Source organism: Canis lupus, chromosome 18 (assembly GCF_048164855.1).
Source record: "Canis lupus baileyi chromosome 18, mCanLup2.hap1, whole genome shotgun sequence".
Lineage (NCBI taxonomy): Eukaryota > Metazoa > Chordata > Mammalia > Carnivora > Canidae > Canis > Canis lupus.
In genome coordinates, this window is record NC_132855.1 from 30,141,049 (window position 1) to 30,154,594 (window position 13,546).

The following is a 13,546-nucleotide window of genomic DNA, read 5'->3' on the forward strand; positions in this document are numbered from 1 at the left end:
ATGTGCAGAGATTACCAAAACTCATAGCATGAAACAATAACAATTATTTATTCTTGCTTGCCTGTCTGCAGATGGGCTGGGTGTTGGTTGATCCAGGTTGGGCTTGATGGGGTTGTTCTTGTCATGTCTGGTCTTGTATATGTGGCTCCTTGCTTGGAGGGCTGTTCTCAGGTTGCTCTCTGTGTGTTTCTTGAGCCCAGGCTGAACGGGCAGCAGCTACCTTAGAGAACTTCTTATAACAATGGCAGAAATTAGAAGAGAAATGGAAAGATGGGAAGCTTCATAAGCAATAGGCATGCACCTATCAAAATGCCACTACCATTCTCATTCCATTGGACAAGGCAAGGCATGTGACCAGTCCCCACATCAGTGCAATGAGCCGGTACACTTCACATTTGAGATAGTGGCAAGGGTACATGTATATCATTCTATGGGGGAAATGAAAAAAAATATATGGTCAACACTTAAATCTTCAGTAGTCCACAATTACTAGATATTACCTCTGCTTTTCCTTTAAAGTTTATTTTTAACTTCTTTTTCTTCTTACCAAGAACTTTTTGGCTTGAAGAAAATAGGTGCTGAACTTGTAGCATTCTGGTGGTATTAGGAGCTTTACAAGTCTGATTAGTCACCTATCTTTTTTTTCGACTGACACAAGTGCTTTTTCTCATACTCTGGCTTAATTTCATCTTTTAGATCACAGCTTAAATATCAACTCCTCAAGAAACTTTCCTGTCTGTTTTCTCCTTATTTTCTAATTCCCTTTTTAACTTCCTTTGTAGTACTGACCTTTAGGGCCACTTTTCACTTCCTGTGCTTTAAATTCTTCCATTTATATTGTAAATTTACTGATAAAAACTGAGCTTCCAAGACCGTAAGTCCCCATGCTTGACCTCAATACAGCAGAACTGTTTACCTGTGCATGTGTGCTCTCTACCTGTGACCTTGCTATAAAGCCCTGGGTGCGCTATGTCATTTCCAAGTCTTGTAAGTGATAAACTTTTATTTTTTCCCCTAAGTTTCCTGATGGTTGTTGCTGAAGAGTGTCTTGGCATCTTAGACCCCCAGGGTTGGTCCAGTTATAACATTGGTTTGGAGACAGGAGATGCCTGTGGGAGGCCCACCAGGGCCCAGGTGAATGCCCCTGGACATTTGTATCTGATAGCATTCCTATCAGTAGGTGGAGACTGGTACAAAACAGAAAAAAAAAAAAAAATGGAAGAAATGATAGAACAAGTTTATGTTTTTAGTTGAAATGTATTGTCTCTTGTTTATCTTGTTTTGGTATGGCGGTTTACTACAAGTGTTTGTTAACACATTGGAACACTTAAATATACGATGGGCTTTAAGAAGTCATTTTTATAGGGAAGTGAATTTAGCAGCATCTAAACAAAATCTTTATATCTTGATGCGGAGAATTCAAGGAAATTATTTGGATTCTGGAAGGAAATAACCTCAGTAAATATCGTCTCTAGCAGCAGATTGCTTGTACTGTTAAAAAGTGGATTTCTGATATATAAAATGGGCTAATTCTACATACTTCAGTATCATTCTTAGGCCCCTAAAATTATTTATAATTTTATTTATAATATTTATAATATTTATTATTATAAAGTTCCCAAACAGGTTACTTGAGAATTGAGTGCTGACTGCAAATGTGTGGGTCTCTCATACATTTTCTTAAAATTAAAACTTCTTCAGCATTGAAACAAAAACAAAAAGACATGTAAATTGACAACAAAAGGTTAAGCAATACTGGATTCTCTGTTTTATGCTGTATTATCATAAAAATGACATCTTAATACACTGTATACCTTCTATACTTATTTATGATTACTGTTCTTTGCAGTTGCCTTTTAAATCAGACAAAGGGGTGGTTGCCTTGGTGGCTCAGCAGTTGAGCCTCTGCCTTTAGCTCAGGGCATGTCCCAGAGTCCCAGAATCAAGTCCCACATAGGGCTCCGGCATGGAGCTTGCTTCTCCTCCCTCTTCTTATGTCTCTGCCTCTCTCTCTCTGTGTCTCTCATGAATAAATAAAATAAAAATAAAGGGGTACAAAATACATTGTCTTTAATGTAAGTAGTTAATTTTACTCGTTATGTTAATGGAGATTCAGGTTGCTGTCTAATGTTAATTCATTTGGCCTCAAAAGACTCCCTTTGGTTTTGCTTACAGACTATGCTGGCTAGTAAAACATTCTATTACTGTTTGCTTACATGGAATATTGTACTTCATTTATGAAGGATTTTTTTTTTGTACATAAAATTCTTGGTTGACAGTCTTGCCTTTTAGTATTTAGAATATGTTCTCTCACTGTCTTCAGGGAGTTCAGACATGGTTTCCTTTGGCTTGTTAAACACATTTAAAATACTTTGAGTATCTAGTAACTCTAAAGTCTGGCCTTCCTCAGGACAATTGTATGGTTTTTTTTTTTCTTTACATATGCTCTTGTTTCTTGACGTATTGGCTAATTTTGTTGAAAATTGGCCCTTTTTAGTAATATGGCAATTTTGGAAATCCGAACCCACCCCTCCTAGAGTTTCCTGTTGAAAATATTTGTTTGTACTATTGATAGGTTAAATGACTTACTTGAAGTCTGTAGTACATGTATTCTTTTCTGTTGTCACATGTAGCCAGTGAAGTCTCTGCTGGAATAGTTTGGTCACTTAACGATAACAGATTTCCTTAAATATCAGAACAAAGCATGTTCCATGCTTTGCCTGGTGTCTATGTATAGGGGCACACTTGGTATGCTCAGGGAAGTGGTTTACAACTCTGGCTTTGTTCTCACTTGCTGCTTGTGAAGAGGCAAAAGATGAATCAGAAGTAAGAGCACAGGACCTTCTCAGGTCTTTCCTGGGCCTGTGGGCAGCCCTCTGCATGTTCATGGTCTTGAACAGATACCTGGGAATAGCATTTGAGCTTTTCAAAGCCTTGTATGGACATGTCATTCTTCAGCTTTTTCTTTTAATGGTTCGGGTTAGCTTATGGTTTGCTTCAGTTGCTACCACCATATTAGGGACTGCTGTGGTAAGCAATTACTGCTGATAATTTTTAGCACATGCTCCCGGGGAAACACTGTGCTGGAAATCTCTGACATAAGTCAAATAAAAACAAAACTTGGAATTTAGGTTTTTCAGGGAACTTGGGGACAGGGGAAGGGATGAAACTATGGCAGTTACCTGGGGATTAGAATTTGGAGAAGCTCCAATTCTGTTTTGCCATATCCAGTAGTTGCTAGGCTTCTGTTTTTCACTGTGGTTGCAGGCTTTTGGTTTTCAAGATGACCATGATGCTCAGAAGAGACTGTCGGGTGGGGGTTGGGGAGAGCTGGGTAAGTTAAAATGCCACATGTTCACTGTGTTTTCTTCTTCTTTTTTAAATCCAAGATTCTGCATTAGCTACTGGAGCAAACATTCCATAGACTGTCACATGGCTTTAATTTCCAGAGTTCTGAAGAAGTTAATTTTAATATCTGTCAGTGTTCTTGTTGCTTTTATGGAGAAAAGAATTTTGGTGCCCTCAACAAGTAACTATATTACTTGATTTAGTACCTTCAACAAGTAACAATATTACTTGATTTTTTTTTTTTTTTTTTTTTTTTTTTACATGACTGTTGTCTCAGATTTCTGAGTTTAGGAGTGTCAAGTCAAATATGCAACAGCCAAATATACCAAAGTTGATTCCTGACCATATACTGTTTGCTTGCCATATCCATCATGTTAATTACTAATTATATTTTGATACTAAATAAACATCTTGTAAATGTCTTTTTCTTTAAGTTGGAAATATACTTCTCTAAAATGTACATTTGTGCCTTGTTTTGCCTTTTAATTACCACTAAATATGATTTGCCGGATTGGAGGCAGCAGGGATTTTGAGTGTATTCTGTAGCAAAAGAGTAAAAATACTGAGCTCAGAAGGGTTAAATCATTTTCTAACTTGTGTTCTATGGAATATTCTTGAAGATAAGCTTTGGGAAAAGGTCTCATGCTAAAATAATATTTGGGAAATAATAGACATAATATTCCTGACTTGAATATTTAAAATGGATATTTGTTTTTTTTTTTGTAAATTTATTTTTTATTGGTGTTCAATTTGCCAACATATAGAATAACACCCAGTGCTCATCCCATCAAGAGCCCCCCTTAGTGCCCATCACCCAGTCGCCCCCACCTCCTGCCCACCTCCCCTTCCCCCACCCCTAGTTCGTTTCCCAGAGTTAGGAGTCTCTCATGTTCTGTCTCCCTTTCTGATATTTCCCACTCTAAAATGGATATTCGTAACCAAAGACTGAAGTGAAGTTGCTAAACTTTAAGCTAGCATTTCCCAAACTTACTCACTTAAGGAGCATTTTCTGCTGGCAATACCCTAGGAAACAAATACATTTCTACACAAGAAACTGGTAGACCTCTTGGCAATTTTGTTCACTTTAATTTTTTATTTCAACTAAAGTTAAAAAGAAGATAAGCATAGGTGAATAGTGGTAACAGAGGTAAAGGCATACTTACATACTTTGCTAAATAGTAGAAATGTACTTAGTTTTGTTAAGCTACCTCATAACCATACTTCTTATATAATGAGGGGTTAATAAATTGACAACTAAATATTTTTTTAAAGGTTTTATTTATTCATGAGAGAGAGAGAGAGAGAGGCAGAGACACAGGCAGCGGCAGAAGCAGGCTCCATGCAGGGAGCCTGATGTGGGACTCGATTCCGGGACCCTAGGATCACGTCCTGGGCCAAAGACAGGCACTAAACCGCTGAGCCACCCAGGGATCCCCAATAACTAAATTTTCAGTTGTGCTGTAGAACTTTAAGAATACAGTGAGCTGGTTTTTACTGCTTCTTACAGTTCCAGACATATGGCGATTGTTAATGTATATGTATGTATAATGAATTAGTACATTTTATTTTCTTTAAAGTAATATGATTTCATAGAGGACTTACCACTTGGAAGGAAGAAAGCTACAGGAAACTGGAAATAGAATTTTGAGCTCCTGATTCTTGGTGATGGACCATTTCTAGGTTTGTAAATTCAAGGAAAGCTATTGAAACCTTTTGAAACAAGCCAAGAATATTTTCTAGTCTAATCTGATTGAAAAGACCACAGAATTTAATGCAGTATTTCATATACTTGTGGCTTACATCATGGTTTCTAGATACTTGACCTTTATACGTCTTCCTGTGATTGTAACCAAATGAGAATTAAATTTTATTTAAGCCTGTTGTCTTTAACAATTTAAGAGATTGTTTTTAGAAAAGACATAAATTTGAGTTTGATCTTTCCATAAAATCCCTGGCTTTTCTTGTCTGTGTGCATGCATACATGTGTGTCAGATTTTCGGTAGGTTTGTATTATATGCAGTTTACAAAGAGAAGAAAAGACTGGGCACAGTCTGAAGCAGTGCCTCTAAGGAGTTAATTTTCCACATGTGTGTAATACCGTCAAATTGAAGTAAATGTATTTTTTCAAATATTGAGTATATGCAACCTTGAGGATCTGATTTCTATATTCTAAAAGTAGGTTTAGATCAAATATTTGGTAGACTGCATGAATTTTTAAAGACTATCAACCCTTCTTTTCAAAAATCATCCAAAATATAGAAAGGGAAATCTTCTAAACACATGAGGCCAGAATTCCCTTGATATGAAAACAAGAGAAAAACACCACAAGAAAATAAAAAAATATAGGCCAGTATCTCTGAACACAATGCAAAAATCCTAAATAAAACATGAGCAAACTGAAAGCAGCAACACATTGAAAGGACTATTCACAATTATCAGGGGTTTTATTTCAGTAGTGGAAGAATGGGTCACCATCTATGAATGAGTCTATGTGATACATCACATTAACAAAATGAAATATAAACATCACGATCATCTTCCATTTTTGGTAAATCAACAAAGTAGAGGGTTTATGGAGGAAATGTACTTCAACATAATAAAGGACCTAGATGACAAGCCCACATAAACCATCATACTCAATGATGAAAAGCTGAAAGCCTTTCCTCTAAGATAAGAAACAAGACAAGAAAGCTAAGTATACCCACTTTCCTGCAACATTGCTTTGGAAGTTCTAGCCACAGCAATTAAGAAGAAGAAAAAGTGGGGGAAGCATGTAATTGGAAAGGAAGAAAATTACTCATTTGCAGATGACATGATACATGTCATAGGTAATAAACAGTCCACCAAAAAACTATTATAATGAATAAATTCAATAAAGCTACAGAAGATAAAATCAAAACACAGACTTGTTTCCATATACAAATAACTAAGAAAATCCCACGTACAATTGCATCAAAAAGAATAAAATCTATAGGAAAAATCTTTAAAAAAAAATCTATAGGAACAACTTAACCAATGAGGTGAAAGATTTAAATATTGAAAACAAGGATAGTAAGGAAGGAGATTGAAGATGTAAATGAGAAATTTTCATGTTGATGGATTAGAAGAATCAATATTTAGGATGTCCATACCAAAAGCAATCTATAGATTCTTTGCAATCCCTATCAAGGTTCCAACAGCATTTTTCACAGAAATAGAAGAAATTATCCTAAAATTTGTACAGAACCACAAAAGATTCTGAATAGCCAAAGCAGTCTTGAGAAAAAACAAATGTGGAGGCATTATGCTTCTTGACTGCAAACTACATTACAAAACTATAGTAACTAAAACACTGTTATCATACACACATAGTACCAATGGAACATAGCCCAGAAATAGACATACATGTATATGATCACTTTATGACAAGTCAAGAACACATGGGACAGGACAGTCTTTCCAATAAGTGTTGTTGGTGACACCAGATAGCCATATGTATAATGTGAAGACTTGATGACTATCTTGTACAATACACAAAAAGTAACTGAAAAATGGACTGAAGGCTTGAGCATAAGACCTGACCATAAAACTATAAGCCAGCAGAGGTAGTAGGCTCCTTGATGTGATCTGACACCAAAAACAAGAACAGTAGACATAGAAATATGTGAGACTACATCAAACTGAAAAGCTTCTACACTGTGAAGGGGAAAAAAAACAAAATACAAACCTACTGAATGGGAGGACATATTTACAAATCGTGTGTCTAATAAGCAGTTTATATAAAAAATAATGAACCCCTACAACTCAATAGAAAAATACCTAAAAATAGGGATCCCTGGGTGGCGCAGCAGTTTAGCGCCTGCCTTTGGCCCAGGGCGCGATCCTGGAGACCCGGGATCGAATCCCACGTCGGGCTCCCGGTGCATGGAGCCTGCTTCTCCCTCTGCCTGTGTCTCTGCCTCTCTCTCTCTCTCACTGTGTGCCTATCATAAATAAAAAAATAAAATAAAATAAAATAAAAAAAAATAAAAAATAAAAGAAAAATACCTAAAAATATAGGCAGATAATCTCAATACATTTTTCAAGAAGACATGCAGCTGGCCAACAAGTACATGAAAAAATGCTCAATATGACAAATCAAGGAAATGAGAATCAGAACCACAATGAGCTATCCCCTCACACCAGTCAGAATGACCATTATTAAAGAGCCAAGAAATAACAGGCTGGTGTGGATGCGAAGATGGAATCCTTCTGCACTGTTGATGGAACATAAATTGGTGCAGCCACACCAGAAAAGCATATGGAGGTTACTTGGTTAAAGAACTACCATGATTCAGCACTTCTGCTTCTGAGTAGTTATCAAAAGAAAAGCAAAACCCTCAAAAGGGATACCTGTACTCCTACATTCATTGCAGAATTACTTACAATAGCCAACACATGGAAACAACCAAAGTGCCTGTTGATGGTGAATAAAGAGAATCTGTCTCATGTGGAATCTAAAAAACAAAACTCAAGCTAATGGTTACAGAGAAGGGATAGGTAGTTGCCAGGGTAGGAGGTGAGGAGTAGGTAGGATAAATGGATGAAGGGGGTCAAAAGGTAAATAAAAACATTAAAAAAAACCTGTAACAACCAAATTACTGTTTTCTCCCTCAAAAATATAGCAGAGAGAATTTCATCAGCAAGATGTAAGTACAGACAGATCTGATTGTTAAAAAACAAAGCAACTTATGCATTCGTCTGCAAGAGTATTCTGACTACACAAGGTATAGTGCTTGAGTGTTTCTAACAGAATTTGAAGCAAGACTGGTGGTATTTTGAATGTACTCTCTTTAGATTGTTATTCATTTAACTAGAGTATTTACATAATGAAATATCCAGGATGTATAAATCCTTCAGTTAAAAGTTACAGCAGGGTTCTAGAATCTCTCAGGAGACTGAATTAAGTTTAAAAAAAGAAATAAAATAAAAAAAACCCTCGGGGTAGCCTAGATGAATTGGGAGACGTTTTTCCCCCACTAAGGCTTCTATAGTGAGTGTGGTTAATTACTGTCTAATGTGAAATACATATGTGACTTTTAAAAATAGATGAGAGAAGTTAGAACAGGAAGCCTCTGAGCTTTATGGAGAATGAAGAGAGTAACAGGCCGAGAGGAATGTAGCCTGAGGCAAAAGCAGTGTGTGGTGCTGAGTGTGGCCTAGCATTTTGTAGCAAGTCTGCGATGGGACACACCCTTGTCCTGTGTTGAATTTCCACTTCTGTTTAAAGTAAGGTAGGATGAGTGGATGTTGCGCATTGCACCTTTATTGCTGAGCCAAGGAGCTTCCCCTTCCTCTTTAGTGCATATATTGATAAAATATATGTAGATAAGGATACATACATATTGACATAGATATACTAACATAAAAATTTCAAGATGAAAAACACTGTTTACCTTAAGGAACGTTTTGAATGAAAGGACTATTTGAAAGAAAGAGTATTTTACCCTGGGGAGAGCACATGCTTATCTCCAACAGCTATTCCCTAGGAATTACTTTTTTTTTTGACTGCACAAGATGCACTCTGACCCACAGAACTCAAGGTGCTTGTTACTTGACACCACTGAGTCCTGGCCGCCTTCCCTTGTTTCTCAGTAGGCTGTGATCTATTTGAAGATAATTTCACCTGGAGTGAATTGGAGCCCTCCCCAGTATTGGAAATGAGAAAGGAAAACTATCTCTGTCAGGTGGATACTTGAAAAGATGCTGTGAAATATTTCTACTCTTTGAGGAAAAATGGGACAAAGTTAAAATGTAAAAATGAACTGCAATGTCCTATTCCAAGCATTTATTTTCACTCTGTTACAACCTAGAAAGACATCAAGATTCAAATTCCTGGTTTGCTTTGACATTGCAGCAAGGCAAGTGGAAACTAGCCAGGGAAAAGAAAATGGCTTTTTTTTTTTTTCATAATTTGGTAGTTTTCAAGCACTAGACAAAGTTGGTCCCAAATTGATCCAATTTAGAGTTATCTTTCACAAGCACACTTAGTGGAAAATACCCTACACAACATAAACACCACAAGATTGGGGGAAAATGCTGCAGGTATGTTTTGAATTTTTATCTTAACCTCATTATTTTTAGCTCATAATGGATTTGATGGCTCTTAAATCTTATATGAGGATTCCCTAGAGAAACAGTACCTCTGTGATGGGCTTTGTAGGACAGATGATCTAAATCCTAGGACATCCCTACATTTTAAGATAAATTTCCTTCTTTAGCTTCTATATATGTTTCCTTCTACTCTTACTTTCACAATGAAAATTAATCAGCTGGGTTTTAAAATTTTTTTTATTTTTATTTTTTGTATTTAGGCCTGTGTCTGTTAGATGTCTGTTTAGTATCATGAAATTCCTTTGGAGGAAAGAATGTGCTTTTGCTTACATTGAATAGCAAGGAATAACTGTCAACAGGGGATAATAATTATTAATCAAGGAGGGACTGTATTTGCTTCAGAGGAATGAGACCTGAGGGTGGGTAGGAGTCCTAAATTCTTAGTGGTGTTACTGAACTTTTTTTCCTCTAGTTTTTCTTAATTAAAATATATTCTAATCTTTGTTATGAAGGAGTGTTATTAGACCATTTTTTTAGCATAAAGATTAAATTTCTAACAGTTTTTGGATGGACTATCATTTCCTTTTATGTTGCCAAGTCCACTGTTATTGGACATGTGATTTTAAAAGGAGTAAGTATCATTCCTTTTGATGTTGGTTGCATAGTAGATGTATTCTGTTTACGTGTATTTACAGTTAAAAAGGAAATCCTTTGAATCTTAGATAATGTAAGGTACTCTAGAACCACTAAATACCATAGAAGATTCTATTCATGTCCATGCCAAGGTTAAGCTGAGACTGCAGGTTTCACATGTATTGTGAAAGAGGTACTAGGGTGTATTCTTAGAGAGTTTCAGTCTGATACTTGTCATTTTGGTTTGGAAAAGGTTTTTGGATAAATGGCCATACTTACAAATGATCATCAGTGATGTTTTTGTGGTTACATAGTCACCAGTCTTATGGGAGAATTTTAAGGTAATTGCTTCTATTAAGAATTCTTACTGATGCTGTAACTTTCCAATGTCCAGGGGATCTCCCTATCTCATGTTTGCAAAAAAAGAGAGACTTCAAGTTTTTAAAGAAAGACCTGTATGTTTCTAGAACAATATAATTGGTAACTGGCAAGTTGTTGAGACCATTGTTCAAGCCAGATTTTTTGTTGCTTTATGATAAATCAATTTTTTTTAAGCTGTTCCTCTGCTTAATTTGATTTCTGTTTCCTGTAACTTGAGCTTTAGTTACTATAGCTCTTCAGTCGTAAGAAGAATGTGCACCTTTTCAGGTTTGGCTTCCTTGCCCAACTTGCAGATTATTTTATTATGTTGTAGTTCAAATTTCTTGCAGATGGAATGTGATTTACTCTGTTTTATTTATTCACCCAGATCATAAGCCTTAGATCATCTGATAGATTGGCTACTCTGAGGATAGGTCTCTATCAATAGATTGAACAGGAAACAAAATGACAGGAAGTAAAACAAGGTTGATGCTTCTTTAGCTAAGACTGTGGATTAGGCATTTCCTTTAAAAAAAGGGGGGAGTGGGGTCCCAGTATATGTACTAAAAATAATTTCAAGTCTATAGTATGTCATCTGATGATGTCCTAATCATGGGAACAAAAGCAGGGAAATTAGGGCATACTAAAAACCTCACAAGTTTCCACTACTGAGATAAAAAATGAGTATGACATTAGAATTGTTCTTCGACAACTCAGTTGTTATATCGTGGGCAGATAACACTGTCTCTTGTCTCCTATTTGTTGCATAATGGAGAGTGTGAGTGGCAAGGGCCAGTGTAGTATATGAAACACAAGGGTCTAGGCACATCAAAGGGTGATCCGATGGCCTGGAGTCATTGTTGTTTGCCATGGCATACTCTGCTGATCCATGATGCAATCCATAGAACATACAGAGACATAGATTTAGCTCTCTGTGGAGGAGGGGCAGGTATGCAGGTCTTAGTTCATGGTCTGCTCAGCAAGACTTTTGTGGATATGTATGTTAATAAGCATATTTGATACAATACATTCCTTAGTATGTATTAAATATCTGATAGACTGATTTAAAGACAAAGAGGTGTTTAATTTTGTTTTTATCATCCGCTTATGAGGTATTGCAAGTATATTATTAGACATCTTTAGTGTGCTCTTTTTTTTTTTTTTTTAAAGATTTATTTATTCATGAGATACATAGAGAGGCAGAGACACAGGCAGAGGGAGAAGCAGGCTCCATGCAGGGAGCCCGACATGGGACTCAATCCCGGGTCTCCAGGAACTGCTGAGCCACCGGGGCTGCCCTAGTGTGCTCTTTTTTGTTTGCATCCCTGTCCTCATTGTGTTTCTTTGCTCCTATTTAATTTTGTGTTAATAATATTCTTGCCTTCTTTTATAGTCTTAATATATAAGCAAAGTGTCCTAAAATTGTTTGGCTTTGAATGTTTTTATGAAGAGAACCATAATGGTAATATTTCTATGTGACTTTTTGTATAACATTTTTGAGACTCCTCTTGCACATATTTGTGGTTTATTATTTAGAGTTATTTAATAATATATTCATTGAGGTCTTCCTAGTTGTTGGTAAATTAAAAAAAAAAGTTTTTTCAACAACTTAGTTTGCCATTGCTCTATCAATGTTGTGTGCTAAACCATCCATGAACATGGTAGTTCATCGCTAATCAATCTATGCTCATGTATCTATGGGTTAGCTGAGGTTCTGATCATGGACTTGGCTAGATAGCTGCATTTTGGAGTAGCTCTGCCTCACACTGGAGGTGTACATAGGCTGAACAGTTTACCATTTTTCACTCTTCTTTGACCAGCAGTCTTCAGGCATATTCTTTTATGGAGATGGCAGAGGTATAAGAAAGTGGAAACACAGGTTTCTTAAAGCTCAGATTTTCTACTGGGATGTTGTCACTTCTGCTTTCTATTGGATAATACAAATCAGATGGCCAAACTTACACTGAATTCTTTTTCTGTATCCTCAAACTTGAGCCATCATGGATCTGTTTTCTGTCTCTACAGTTTTTCACCATCTATCATGTCATACAAATGAAATCAAAGATGTGCAGTCTTTTGTGTCTGGTTTATTACAGTAAAGTGAAATGATTTTGAGATTCATTCATGCTGTTGTATGTATCAGTCCTTAGTTTCATTTTATTGCTGAATTAGCTATTTGGGGGTTGATTTTCACTGCAGTGGTGTACTGTTCAGGTGGCTTTATTTCCCACTCTTAGATATGACTTGTCTCATGATTGGAGGATATAGACCCAAAAGAACAGTCTATGAAAAAAAACAGAGTGTCATAAATAATGTGTCAGTTAAGAGTGCTGAAGGAACTAAATCGCAAAGTGAAAAACTTGTAAAGGTGTGAAACTATCAAGGGAAATAAGAGAAAATTAGAAGACTGAGTATACTAAATTATTACAAGGACTGGATCAGAAAGAAGTTATTGGACAGGACGCCTGGGTGGCTCAGTGGTTGAGCATCTGCCTTTGGCTCAGGGCATGATCCTGGAGTCCCAGGATTGAGTCCCCACATCGGTCTCCCTGCATGGAGCCTGCTTGCCCCCCTGCCTGTGTCTCTGCCTCTCTGTCTATCTCTCTCTCATGAATAAGTAAGTAAAATCTTTAAAAAAAATTAAAAAAAAAGAAGCTATTGGACAAGTTGGGTAGAACGTAGGTTATTTTTAAAACTGTACTTGTCAATAAAGGACTTCAGATAGTGTCTAAGGTTTAAAGCAGATTGTTAAAGTTGTAATTGCTTACACTGAACTCCAGTTAATTTTTTTTTGCAACTTACACAATGTGTCAATTAAAACAAAATAATCTCAAGAAATGATTGGTGGTTCTCTTTGGTTCTCCCAGCCTATGAACATACTTCTGATAAGCCTGTGATCTCCTTGTTTTAAATTTGTCTATATGATTTTTCCCAGCTTTATTCCTCCTTCTCAGTATCTATTTCATGCTTGGTAAATTTTCCATAAATATTTGCTTAGTAAATGTCCAGATGTTCTTCACCTTTTCTGATCATTCCTTTTCATGTTTCCCCTCATGAATGTTTGGTATGTATTTACAACTTCTTAATATTTTTACTAGATGTCTTGCAGGTAACTTAGATGTAACTAATGCCA

At 36.4% G+C, this 13,546-nt stretch overlaps 1 protein-coding gene and 1 long non-coding RNA gene across 29 annotated transcripts in view; one reads left to right on the plus strand and one right to left on the minus strand.

The window, feature by feature from the left end:
- Positions 1 to 13,546, plus strand: part of CRPPA (CDP-L-ribitol pyrophosphorylase A) — a 292,251-nt gene that overhangs the window by 67,114 nt on the left and 211,591 nt on the right. The gene's annotated exons all lie outside the window — the stretch shown is intronic.
- Positions 59 to 3,421, minus strand: LOC140609506 (uncharacterized). Its single transcript, XR_012011325.1, has 3 exons — positions 3,183 to 3,421; positions 2,590 to 2,904; positions 59 to 428 (listed from the first exon to the last, which is right to left on the minus strand). It is a non-coding gene; the product is annotated as an uncharacterized lncRNA (long non-coding RNA).